The sequence below is a fragment of the Chiroxiphia lanceolata genome, chromosome 3 (genome assembly GCF_009829145.1).
Source record: "Chiroxiphia lanceolata isolate bChiLan1 chromosome 3, bChiLan1.pri, whole genome shotgun sequence".
NCBI lineage: Eukaryota > Metazoa > Chordata > Aves > Passeriformes > Pipridae > Chiroxiphia > Chiroxiphia lanceolata.
This window is the reverse complement of record NC_045639.1, coordinates 46702277-46715139: the sequence shown is the minus strand read 5'-3', so window position 1 is coordinate 46715139 and position 12863 is coordinate 46702277. Positions and strand designations below refer to the sequence as shown.

Genomic DNA, 12863 nt, shown 5'->3' with positions numbered 1-12863 from the left:
AAACCAAAAAATTAACTGCACGAAAAACTTGAGAGCCTACATCTGTATAAAGAATGCAATGTATTTTTTAAAACACACTGTTCTGTTACCAGTAATTTATTGCCCCTTTTCTTTTCTTGCACTTGGTGCCTACTCTGGGTGGCACTGCAGTCCAGAGAATTTTTCTTTTCCATGGTGGCTGGTTGTAACTGCAACATTGGTGGATTTTGTGGACTTCCTTTAGAAGTGGAAGTAGGGGTCAATAGAGTGAGAAGGAATAGGGCTACTTCAAAGAGGAACTACCAGAGAAAATGGTTTACACTGCATAACTCTTTAGTTTTTGATGTTACTACATTTCTTCTGTCAATGTTCTCATTAGCTTTGCCACCCATCTCTTAAGCATTAACTTTTTTTGAAACTTGGATCATAATATCCTTCCAAACTCAGCAACTGGAGAACAGTCTGACCCAGAAAGGATTCCCATTGATTTTAACTTTAATGAGAATTGGATAAGCCCATAAATGAACAATTTGTATTGCCTTTTAATTAACTAAAGTGGCCAAGTTAGTCATCACAACAGAGTCACAGGACTATGTGTACAACTGGTGTTTCAGCTCTTCCTAACTGTGCTATTTGAGGTTATAATTCATCTTATCAAAGTGTAATCTGGACAATTCTCCCAATCAATAATCATTTGAAAAGAAAGAGGATCCTTTTTGCCAGACTGCAGAGAGCCACAAGTTCAATAATGAAATGATTGACTCTGCACTTTCAAGAAAAAGTAGTTAAACTGCATGCAGTTTGCTCTTTACTTTGACAAAACATTAAAGACTGAAGCTGTATTTACTCCAAATGAAAATTGAAAATGAATTGGAATGAGAAATAAATCTTGATTTGGTACTGTACCCAAAGCCTTTCCACCTGTGCTAGAGCATAGGTACATGAAGCCATTGTCTATCTGGCTGCTACATTTTACCGTCCAGCTTTTGTATTCTAAGAACTACACTGTATATCTAAGGTTTTAAAATTCTTTGTGAATTCTTTGAGTCCGCCTGTTCAAAGTATGTTAGAGTTATAAATTACGTTAGTTAGGAAATGATAGTAGCTGAAGTGCTTTGTAATGAACTAAAAGTAAGGTGTATAAATAACACTAACCAACCCATGAGTTTGATCCAGATTCTAAATTCTGCTTGAAGTGGTATGATGTAAACAGATGATTATGTACTTATTGCTATAATTTTTAATACAAACAGAGATCAATATTTTATATCTACTGAAATCAGTGACTTTATTTGACTCCAAGCAGAATAGAATTGAGTCTGGAGCATAAAAGATGGTATGAACAAATATATATATCATATTAAATGTTGCTAATCTTGTTAAGCAAAGTAGTTCATGTACTGGGAATATGAAAATCAGTGCTCTTGTTACATATAAACCATTTGCAAACTTTAGTTTGCTAACTAGTTTTCAGAGAAAAATAGAAAATAATAGAAAATACAGAATTCATAAATTATAAAATTTGCAGGAAGCTGATCAAATACCCACCAAAACCTGATAGGTGTTGATTTGAATTTCTCTTTGAACACAGAAAGTAGATCTGAACTGTAATATGCTGTGTATCTTCTGAAAATGTTTTTTTCAGGGTCTTTTGGGTGTTATTCCACTAAGTACAACATACTTAAATATTTCTGAGTGCAAGAACTTGAGTTTCAATGTTTTATGTTTTTTATTTAGAGTTGAACATTCCACATCTTATCTGTGTCAGCAAGCATTTAAACAACTGAGGCAAACCAGAGCAGATTTAACAGGAGTGAGAAAACACAAACTAATGCATAAAACACAAGGTAATACATAATATGATGATCAGAGCAGTTTCAGTGGGAAGCAAGAAATGCAGATATAAGTCCTGTCAATCTGAGAAGAAAACCTGAGTGTTTCAGTGTGCTGGGTGATTCTCTACCCTTTTCATGGGTACAGGAGAAACTGCCACCATCTCTTTCTAATTTCTGAAGTTGAGTGTCTAGACTTTAGTTCCATTTGTTTCCTTAGTTTAAAATGTCTAAGATGGAGGTAATAATTTTCCCAATTTTTATTGCAATGACATCTTTTTAAGAAGATCCAGATGTGTTTTTTTAAAAGATAAAAGGTGAATTATAATATACCTGACTAGGAACATAAAAGATTCTACTTTCCTTTTGCTGTTAAATTAAAAACTACAGTTTAAAAGCTACGTTACTCATACTAGTCATCCCAGACTGAGATTTGGAGCTGTGTATCATGAGGCTTGAAGCCAAATTTTCACTCAACTTCTTATGGGCTACTTTAGAGGCAGATAGACATCCTTGCATATGGTCACAGTAACTTGTCTGAGCTTCTGTATGAAATTCAGTATTATATACTAAAATGCTGTTTCTCTCAAATATATCTGGTTAGCCTCCAAGCCCTGTGTTGCCTGAAGAGGACCTCAGAAAATAAATTATGGGCCTCACTTCTCCAGCAGCTGCTTCCATTCTTTGACAGTCAAGTTCCATTTTCAGTTACTGAAACATAGGATTAGACACCTGGTTTTAGATCCCCAAAGTCTAGCAACTTTGGCCAGAAAACTAAAGTATTTTTGTGAAATTCTGTAATCCCAATTTAACCTTATGATGCCTACAAATTCTCTTTTGCTCATAAAACAAAAAAGAAAGAAATATTAGAACTGAGAAGATAGAAATTTTTTTTCATGTTCTAAGGCTATCTATCATTTAAAACAGCTGAGCTAGGGATTAATGGATTCAAAAATACTTATAATTCTGCCAAAGTTAGATATGTCAGGAAGCTCTCTCAAAGGTATCCCTACCATTACTATTCTGTAATTTATGGTAAAGGATATACAGTAGCAGGAGGTAAAAATCTATTCAAGGCCGACTTGTTGTATTCTAGGAAGTCTCCATCCTATGCCCTTTTGATGTCTTGAGCCATTTTGTCAAGTGTATTCTAAAGTGAAGATAATAATGTTGTTAGAACATAAGCTAGTACCTATAGTACACTTGGATGGCTCCTCATGGAAAAGTACATATGCTGCAGGTAACCAAAATAATTTAGATTTTTGCTTATGAATCTTTATTTTACTTTCTCATATGCAGTATGCATTTTAAAAGCAAACTCTTTATTGATTTCATTTACTTTTTCAATGGAACGGTCACTCTTCTTACCCATACAAAACCTAAATAATAAACTCATTTCTTTGACACTGAACTGACCATGGTGTGTAATTGCCATTAGTTTTTTATTAGTCATCTAACATTAGATGGAGTTAGTCATCATACTGGTACATGTTATTATTATGATATCATGCATTCCAAACACAGTGATCTAAAGAGAATCATAAAATCAGAGGAAATGTACTAGATCTCCTAACCTATCCCCAGCTAGGTGAAGGTCTGCTTTGTACAGTATGTTACAGATCTAATAGAGAGTAGTAATAAAATATTAATAGCTTTGGTTTTAATTTCTGAAATATAGCATCCATTTATAAATAGGCTATGCATTGACATTAGATATTAAATTTTCTCATGTGTTTTGTTTCTGTAAGTAAATAATGAATATAAAGGTAGATAGTGCTTCTAAGGTAGAAACACAAGGGCAGAGGTCTAGCTTAAAATGTGAGGACTTCCATTACTATAAAGTAATTATAATTGCAGGGAATAAAAATGCTAATGCTATTTTTTATTGGACCAAAATAAATTTGAGCAATTCTGTAACTATTACTTGAGGTCAGACAAGCAGATTTAGTATTTTTCATACTACTTCTCCAGTATATTAGCTAATAAGTTTAAAAGCTTTGAAAAAGGTGATATAGGAAGTTAAATACTATTAATGTGATCATACTTAACATTATTTAATTGAAAATATTTAAGCAGAAAAGACATTATAAAATCTGAGTCATATACTATGCAGAAAATGCATGCTTGAGCAACTCCAGAGGTTGAAAATGCTTAAAGAATTTCTATATTAATTATAAATCCTAAATTACATTGGCATATATATTTCTATAACAAGACTGCTACTGTATCATCTATAGTTACTAAAACACAGCTGAGCATTTTGTTATTTGTGTAAACATGAACAATGAAAAGACTGTTTATTCTCAGAATAGGAGAGAAAAGTATTCTAATTACAGTTTCCATTGTTTTGCCTGTGGGTTCCCCAAGAGCCAGTCCCTGATGGGAAGCTGCTGCCTCACATTCAGTGATGCATGAACTCAGTCTCTTTGTTCTGTAATAGGGAAAAAAAAAGTATCTGTGCAGTACTATTTCTTGACTACTGCATGTAAAAGGTTATTGTACTTGATTCCTCTGCATCTGCACAGAGCTGACACAGAATCTGTCCTTTCTCCTTTCCACTTCTGCATGTAACTATTGTTAGTTTCTTTCTTCTGTCATCAAAAGACATAGTGAAAGTAGAGTAGAATCAATCTTTTCTTTCTCTGGTAATGAAAGAAAAATTTTGTGAATTTATACATTGATATCTGAATAATTGTTTATTATGTAAACTGTTCAGAATATGTCGATGAAGAGGAAAGTAAGCTCATAATCACCTGTCCCTTTGGGCAAAATACATAAGCTAAACCAAGTGCCACCAACAGTTATATTATTTACATGTCATGCAAATTTATTTTCATTTTTGGCAAAGTATTGCATTCACTTTTAATTAATGAATACTCATACTGAAGTTACTGAAGTTTTATACTATTCTCTGAATAATTAAATCATATGGAAAAATGTCAGAAGACAAAATAAAATGTATTTATTCCAGCCATATCTTCTTACAGCATGGTATATCGTGTGAAAACAACATTAAGCATTTTATGCCATCTGTGCTGGTTGAGGATACATTTACAATAGAATATTCCTTTTCAAGTTGCACACAGTCAGCTTATAGCAATAGACATCTAAACAGAGTGATCTGCAAAAGCAGACAGCCACTGATATTTGGTTCACTTTAATCCACTCCTTGAACTTTGTTTTATCTTTGGGAGATGGAGCTTGCTCATCATGCTGTCATTCACAGCTTTATACAAATAACATACATTTTTTCTGTAGTGAATAGATTTTAATGAAGTAACTTCTGAATACTAAATACTAACAGCATCTAAGTAAAATATCAGTGTTCCTTAAAATAGATGGTTTTATAATATTTTATAATATTTAAAAATATTACTCTATAGTATTTTGTAATTTATTTTATATATTATTCTAGATGTTATAGATAGCATATAATAGATAGTTTTATATTATTTATTCATTTTCATAATATTAAAAATTATTCATATAATGCAGGAAAATTACCATCATTTCCCAAGGACTGTACATAAAACTTCTGGTAAATGTAAGTAGTCTTAGATTCTAGTTGGACATTACTGATAGTCGTTGTATACCAGATCTCCATAAGTGATCTGTAGAATCAAAGAATATATTGTTTCAGTCTGCACATGTTGTATAAATTGCATTTTTCAAGTCACTTTCGCAAACAAGGCTAGTGTGTATTTGAGACTTGTTATGTGCAATTATTATCATTTAAATTACAGTAATTTGATGTCTGCATTTTTTTCTGAACTTGATAATAATTAGAAATGGTTTTACAGAAAGAAAAAATAAAAAAATTGCAGATCAAAATGCCTTGATTCTCTATTTTGTCCAAGCAGAGCTTTCACACCTGTGACAAAGGACCTGCTAAAAAGTGGTTTGAAGCTCCCTCACTCAGAAGGTCCATCTTCAGTCTAAGGTAGAGCTGCAGAGGACAGAGGATGAGTCTGCTTAAGAGAATTTGTTTTTCTCACCCTACATGTTGAGTCCCAGCATGAGCTGGGAGAACTATCCCCTGTCATGCTGGGGTTTCTTTTCTCACCTACCGTGTTCATTGTGCAAGAAATCTCCTTTATTAATTAGTTAGATGTGATTTTTTTGCTTAATCTTCATTAAGCATTTGGCTTTTAATCTCAATACTTTGCTCTTGTAAAGTATGCTGTGTAATTTCACATCAAAGATACAAGAGTTTTCATAGAACAATAGAAAAGAGTCAGAAAGCTGTTGTGTATCACAGGAAAAATGTATGTATGTTGATTATTCAGAAATACTCTTTTCTTGTCACAGCATTAATCACTTATTTCCTTTTCCAAAATACCTATTATCAATGCTAATTATCAATGCCAATACCTCCTTAAAGGACATTCAACTTTGAAACACTTAGGAGGCAAAATCTTGGACGCTAAGAAGTATTCAGTCTCCTGAGGAGAAAAAACCCTTAACAGTTAACCAAACACGATACATTGATTATTACCAGTTTCTACTCAAATTTATCACTATAATTTGGTCCTCCCTCATTTTGGTTCATTAAATCTGTCTAGAAAAAGTTCAGGGTGCTTAGCAGCTCTGTTATTTTGTCTCAGTGATGGACTCTCAGTATATACATAGTGTGCATACTGTGTATAATATATGTGCTAATGTCTGAATAAGAATATTTACAAATGTATTATGAACAGTTCCATCTGGTAAAATGAGCTGTCAAAATGACTTTTTTTTTAATTAGACTTGCGTGAAATTGCAAGAAATTATGGTAGGCATTGTTTGTAGAGGAAGATCTCTTTTATTAAATTGCCTGATAAAATTAAAGGAAATACTTTTTTCTGATATTCAAACTCCAAGTTAATTTCAGAAATTTTTGAAAATGTATTTGTTGTTCTATACTGATTTACTAAATTGCATCTGTCTTGATGTTTCAGAGATTTCCCATTCACTGTATTTCATAAAAACTGGTCATTAGATGACCATTAAATATTTCTTTTTCCCAAGAAACTCTCTTGTATATGCAGTTTTGCACACAGTTTGTGTAAACAGTCTTTGCATGTAGCCAATCTACCCCCCAGGAATAACTGTAAAATCTACCTTTTAGTTCTTTATATTTAGCTCATTTCAAGAAAATGTCATGTGTTTCCTCTGCATCTCTCTGTGCCTTCTATGAGCAAAATTATCAGCCTACTACATTCCAAGTGGTGACAGTGCTATGCTACTGTTCTCTGTTGCTTGCAGATTGTTCAGTAGAATAGAGCATATTCCAGACAGATTTAATCTTAAAATATGCAGTACTAATTGTGAAAAAAGGCAGGAGGAAGATAAAATCAGTGGCAACAAGATAAACTCCTGGTTGATCTCAGTCAGCAGTATTCTTTGAACACGGACACAAATAGACAGTAAGCTTTGCAAATGTGCTAAAATTTGAAAATGTGCATCATGTATCAAAGGAGGAGAAATACTGGCCAAAGGGTATTTTGATCTGAAATAGCATTACAGAATTACCTTGTGCTCTTTTATTTAGCAATTCTAATAAGGGCGCCTAAAGATCAAACATGCTTTGTTTGTGTTGGAGAAATTAAATCTAACTGATGAAAAACTTATGATAAGTATTAGATTAGACAATTTAAAGGCTAGGTAAAAAAAAAAATATACATGTTTTGTTAAACTAGCTTCTAGTTGTAAAAGACCTTAATTACTTCAGTCTCTAGATAAATTCTGTCCATATCCAGACAGCTAATAGATAACAGGTTGATTCTGCTCTTAGCTCTGTAATGACAGCATGGAGAGGATCGTTTACAGCGATACAAATCATATACAATAGGAGAACAAACACAGAAATATACTTAATCAGAAGCATTTATGCCTTGGTTTGGTTTGATTGTTGGTTTTTTTTCTTCTATACTGCTGATTATGCTCAGGAAGAGAAATGAATTTTCATCCTTATAGAGTAAATCCTGTATTCTTTAGTAACATCTGTCTTTCTCCCACATTAATGTTTTTTAGATTGAAGGAGCATTTGCACTTCTGAGTCACCAGTCAGTTGTGACAGTATGCTCATGCCTCAGGATATTGAGTCCAATGGTTTCATGTGTATTAGTCATCTCATTTGCAAGATTCTGAACATGTCCTCTTCAGGCTTACCTTAATGCACAGATTTTTTGCAGATATAGGTTTCACGGGCTTTCATAAACCATATAATGAAAGAATAAACAAGATGCTATGAGAACCTGTACTTGACAGTGTATGAAAACTAATTAAAAAACCTCATTTTCTTTTTCAGTTTTTGAGTTCCTTTCATTTCCTTGAAAAATCAACTTATCTAGTTTCATCTTAAATTATATAAGCCTATTTACTTTTCTTTTAAACACTCAACAGAACTCCTGAGTATTGAAATTAGCAGAGGTTTTGCTATTGACTTCAATGATACTCAGTTTTCTCTACATTTCTCTGTGCCAAATCCTGTTTGTGATGCAGACAGTTGACATTTCACATTGTTAGGATCTGGCCTTCCGCAATTATTATATTGTCTTTATTTATTTATTTTCTTCTTTGTTATTGAAACAACAGGAATATCTGGTTGGTGTAAGGCAGAAACGTTTCATATTTTTGTGTGAAGGAATGTGGGTAGAGAATGTATACACTGTCTTCTTCTATAAGGAGTTTTCGAACATATGTTCACATGATACACAACTGAAGAATACATGTACCTGAAAATGATGGCATATTATAGCGGCTGATAAATATATTCTGCAGTTTGTTTAAATAGCTTGCTTTCTACAGAGTTTAGTTCAGTGACAAAAGAATTTACAAGCACAAGAATTTGTTAACAAAATTCTACTACTATTAAAAAAACCAGTAGAGAAACTGAGATGTTTTGATTCAGCTCCCTGAGCTGATAAACCAGTTCTACGTGCTGAATTACAGGTTTAAAAACTTAGTTTTAACCGATACGCTTCCCGGCCTCCCTGGCCACTCAAAAAAATTGACCAAAATCTTGCACTGAAAAGAATGCTACAATATCAAATAAAACCTGCATTCCATTAAAGAACATGGTATGTGACAACACATTCTCTTAATTTTCATTCTACACAGTTTACAAATGAATCACTCAGAATAGAAGTGCAGGGAATCGCATGCTCTTCATTATTGATTTGTGTATCAAATGTCTTGAGTGTGTATTAAGTCAGCACCAAATAGATGTTGTTATCTTTGTCTGAATTAAAATATAACAAATCCAATGTATTCTGATAATTCTTCAATATTTTGGGAGCTTAGTTCTCTGTGACATTGCTTTGCTATATTAGAACATTAATGAAAGAAGTGGTATTTTATCAGAAATTTTATTGTGAAAACTTTACTGTAACAATGTTTTATTATATTCTTATTAAATTTTGGCCTAGAAAATAAAACTTTCTCTCCATCCTTTGCAACTAACCACAAACAGGAAGTAAAAGACATAAGCAGTGACCAAATCTGCATTCTAGTTTTGCTACGATTGCTACAACTACAGAAGATATGGTAATGTGTGTTAAGGTTGCTGATACCAAATTCTAAATACAAACATTAAAACCCCAGAGCATCATGAGCTATGATTCCTTCATGAATTTAGGAATCATTAACTTATAACGTATTTGCATACATAATTTCAACTAAGCAATCCAAATTTTTAAAAAATCTTTGTTGCGACTGCAAGTATATGCATGCATGGGTGTTTATTAGCATGCTTGTGTGTATATGTATCTTTCCTGTATCTAGGCATCTCCTATCATATGGCACTTTAGAGCATCAAGGATCAGACTGAAGGCAAGTGAAATATCTGCCAAGTAGCAAAGGGGGCTGGAATATGTGTCACTAGTGGGAGTAAGGGTATAGCATGGATTCAGCTGTAAGTGTAAGGTACTCCTGTAAATATTTGTTCTCTCACAAGTTTTAAGATAACTAGAGAAAATATGTATAAAAGGTATGTTGTTAATTAATCACACAGCCCCTCTGTGAGATTTTAATCAATATTTACATATATTGTAAATAATGTATTTATGAAGTTTTAATTACTTAAAGCTAGAGGCATCCAAGCTAACATATTATGCCAGTGTTTTGTTGTGTTATTTTAATCAGTCCTTTAAAAAATCATTTAGCTTCATATCTTTCATTGAATCAAAGAAAACATTCACAAATATTCTATCTAATAATAATTAATTTGAGTTAGAGAAGAATACATATATATATAAACTATTAAAAATTAAAATAATTAATTTTAACCACATTTTCAATGAACTTGTAACTATGGATTTACAACTAGCCTATCCAGAATAATACAATAATATAAATACAAATTCCGTGGAAAAATTATTTTGACAAATAAAAAATGAAAGAAAGGTAAATCTCCTAATTAATTTAAGACTGTTCAATTGATGTTAAACATACACTGCATTTGTTTTGCAAACAGGCCATTTAATGATGCATGTTGACATACTCTACATGAATGTGTCAATTGATTTGTTTTGGTGATATATGACCCTTTGTTTAGAAGTGTAATACAGGGAATTAATCAGTATACTAGGTGTATTAGGGGCAACCTTAGAAGCTGATGTCAAAATGCAGTCATTTTTGGGAAGATACTGATGGCCACAAGTGAAGGGATCTCTCAGAGGGAATTATTTCCTGGCTTCATGTTCATCAATGGTGTGATTGCTCATACAAGTAGTGTTACAAAACCTTTGTAGATAAAAATGTCTGGTATGAAAAAAGTAAAACAAATACAAAATTCTCATAATCACCATACAGTAGAAAAACAGATTTGTTTTAATATATCTAGGTGAAGCATAGTAAACCTGTAAACAAAGGATACACCTTGTACTTACATAATAGAGCTTGTCTTTGATAATGAAGACCCAGGAAAGAACATAAGGTCATTGAAGATCACTGCATCAACAGGAATTCTTGATGCCATGGTATGGTTAAATGGGATAATAGAATGTTTATAAGAGAAGGACTGTCAAGTAGAAGTTGAACATATCTGCACATATTTCATTAAAACTATTGTGACTATCATCATGGCTAGGCTTCGCGAATGAAGATTTGGGAAGGGCTCTACCCACATTTGCTACAAGCGCGCTGGTGGCTAAAGAGGCCAATGTGAGATAGACAAGACCGGTTGCAAAAGGCACAGCACAAAGACTCCTTGGATGGTATCGGCAAGACACGATTCTTTCTGTGTTGTCTTTTCTCTTCGATGGTGATCCTGCGTGCTTTCTCAAAGGAAGCAGCAGCGTTATGGATAGTGCGTCTCCATATCTCCCAATTGGAGGCCAGACTAGACCAGCGATGAAGATCAATATGGCCAAGGCTGAGATGTTGTTTCAGGGAGTCCTCGTATCTCCTCTTCGGGGCTCCTCTCTTGTGGCAGCCGGTGGCAAATTCACCATAGAGCACAATCTTGGGGAGGCGGTGGTCCTTCATCCTGGAGACATGCCCTACCTAACAGGCTTCAGCATGGCTTCAATACTTGTGACTGCTGCTTGTTCTAGAACAGATGTATTAGTTACATAATCTGACCAGTGGATGTTTAGGATTGTATGGAGAGAGCGCTGATGGAAGCGTTCTAGGAGTCGCAGGTGGTGGCGGTAAATGACCCATGATTTGGACCCATATAAAAGAGCAGACAGCACAATGGCTCTATAAACACTGATCTTGGTACTTTTCTTCAGGTGTTTATTTCACCAAACTCTTTTATGGAGTTTTCCAAAAGCTCTATATGCCTTTGCTAACCTGTTGTCTTTCTCTCCATCAATCTTACTGTCTGAGGAGACGATGCTTCCCAGGTGATTAAACTGCTGGACCAGTTTGAGCTCTGATTGACCAATGGTGATATGGGGATGATGGAACACTTCCTGAGGTGCAGGTTGATAGAGAACTTCTGTCTTTTTTAAGCTGACTTCCAGCCCAAAGAGCTCAGCAGCCTCAGCAAAGCAGGATGTTAAACACTGCAGAGCTGCTTCTGTGTGGGCAACAAGGGCGGCGTCATCAGCATAAAGCAGCTCCCGGACAAGATGGTTTAAGGTCTTGGTGTGGGCCTTCAGTCGCCTTAGGTTGAATAGGCTTCCATCAGTACAATATTGGATGTAGATACCATCCTGATCATCGAGGTCTGCCGTGGCCCTTTGGAGCATCATGGTGGTTGTTAGAAAGGGCTCAGAAAGTGCATCACCATATCTGACTTGGTCGTGCTGATTCTCATGAAGTGAGATGTTCATTTTAAGGAACTTGGGGAGACATCCTAAATGGTCCAAAATCTGCCACAGACCTTTTCTGCTCACAGTATCGAAAATCTTTGTTACAAAGGTAACAAAGGTTACATAGAGACCTTTGTTCTGTTCCCTACACTTCTCTTGCAGTTGTCTGAGAACTATTGTGACAGTGCTGTGTTTAAAGCTGATATTTACACTTCAAGAAGGACATGAAATATTGGAGAGATTTCAAAGGCTCTTAGAATTAGAAAAAAAATGTCCTGAAACATGAAATTTACAGGTTTCAGTTTAGTCCTTTATACACTACAGAAACTATTGAGAGAGGACTTAGTTATCTGACTAATAGATAGCTACTCATGACAAAAAAATTATACAAGCTCTTGGTAGCACTTAATTTTGCCAACAGAGGGTAATACAGTTTCCAAAGACTAAAAGTTGTTAGGTTCAAACTCAACTTACTTTAAGTTGTAGTTACTTGTGTAGTTGTTATGCCCTGGAACAATTTATGTATTATATTTAGGATTCTACAATGGCCTTTAAGATAGGACTGGATAGATTTATTAAATAGATATTTTAATCCAGTTCTTAGGGGAGAAAATTGTCATGTATTTATAGCCTTATATGGCTATGTCTGTATTAGCAAATAAAATATCCTGAGCGTGTTCTCTAGTGGCTCAGCATTTGTGCTTAGATGGCTGCTAATAATTAAACACTACAGGCAGTATTGGAGCAGTGCTTGGCCATGCTCTGGCCCTGTTTGTTTCATTAATACAGTTGTAGTCTATATTTTTTTTTG

The 12863-nt window shown here is 34.2% G+C and overlaps 1 protein-coding gene across 4 annotated transcripts in view; it reads left to right on the top strand.

Moving 5' to 3' along the window:
* The window catches only part of PACRG (parkin coregulated), a 228373-nt gene that overhangs the window by 155220 nt on the left and 60290 nt on the right, over positions 1-12863 (top strand). The window contains exons 6-7 of one of the 4 annotated variants that reach the window (XR_004355783.1): positions 1717-1826; positions 5672-5743. The exons of 2 other annotated variants lie outside the window; for them this stretch is intronic. The gene's annotated coding sequence lies outside the window, so the exon portion shown is untranslated. Of the gene's footprint in view, positions 1-1716; positions 1827-5671; positions 5752-12863 lie in introns of those variants that run through there. One more of the 4 variants, XR_004355784.1, reaches the window with a different exon arrangement.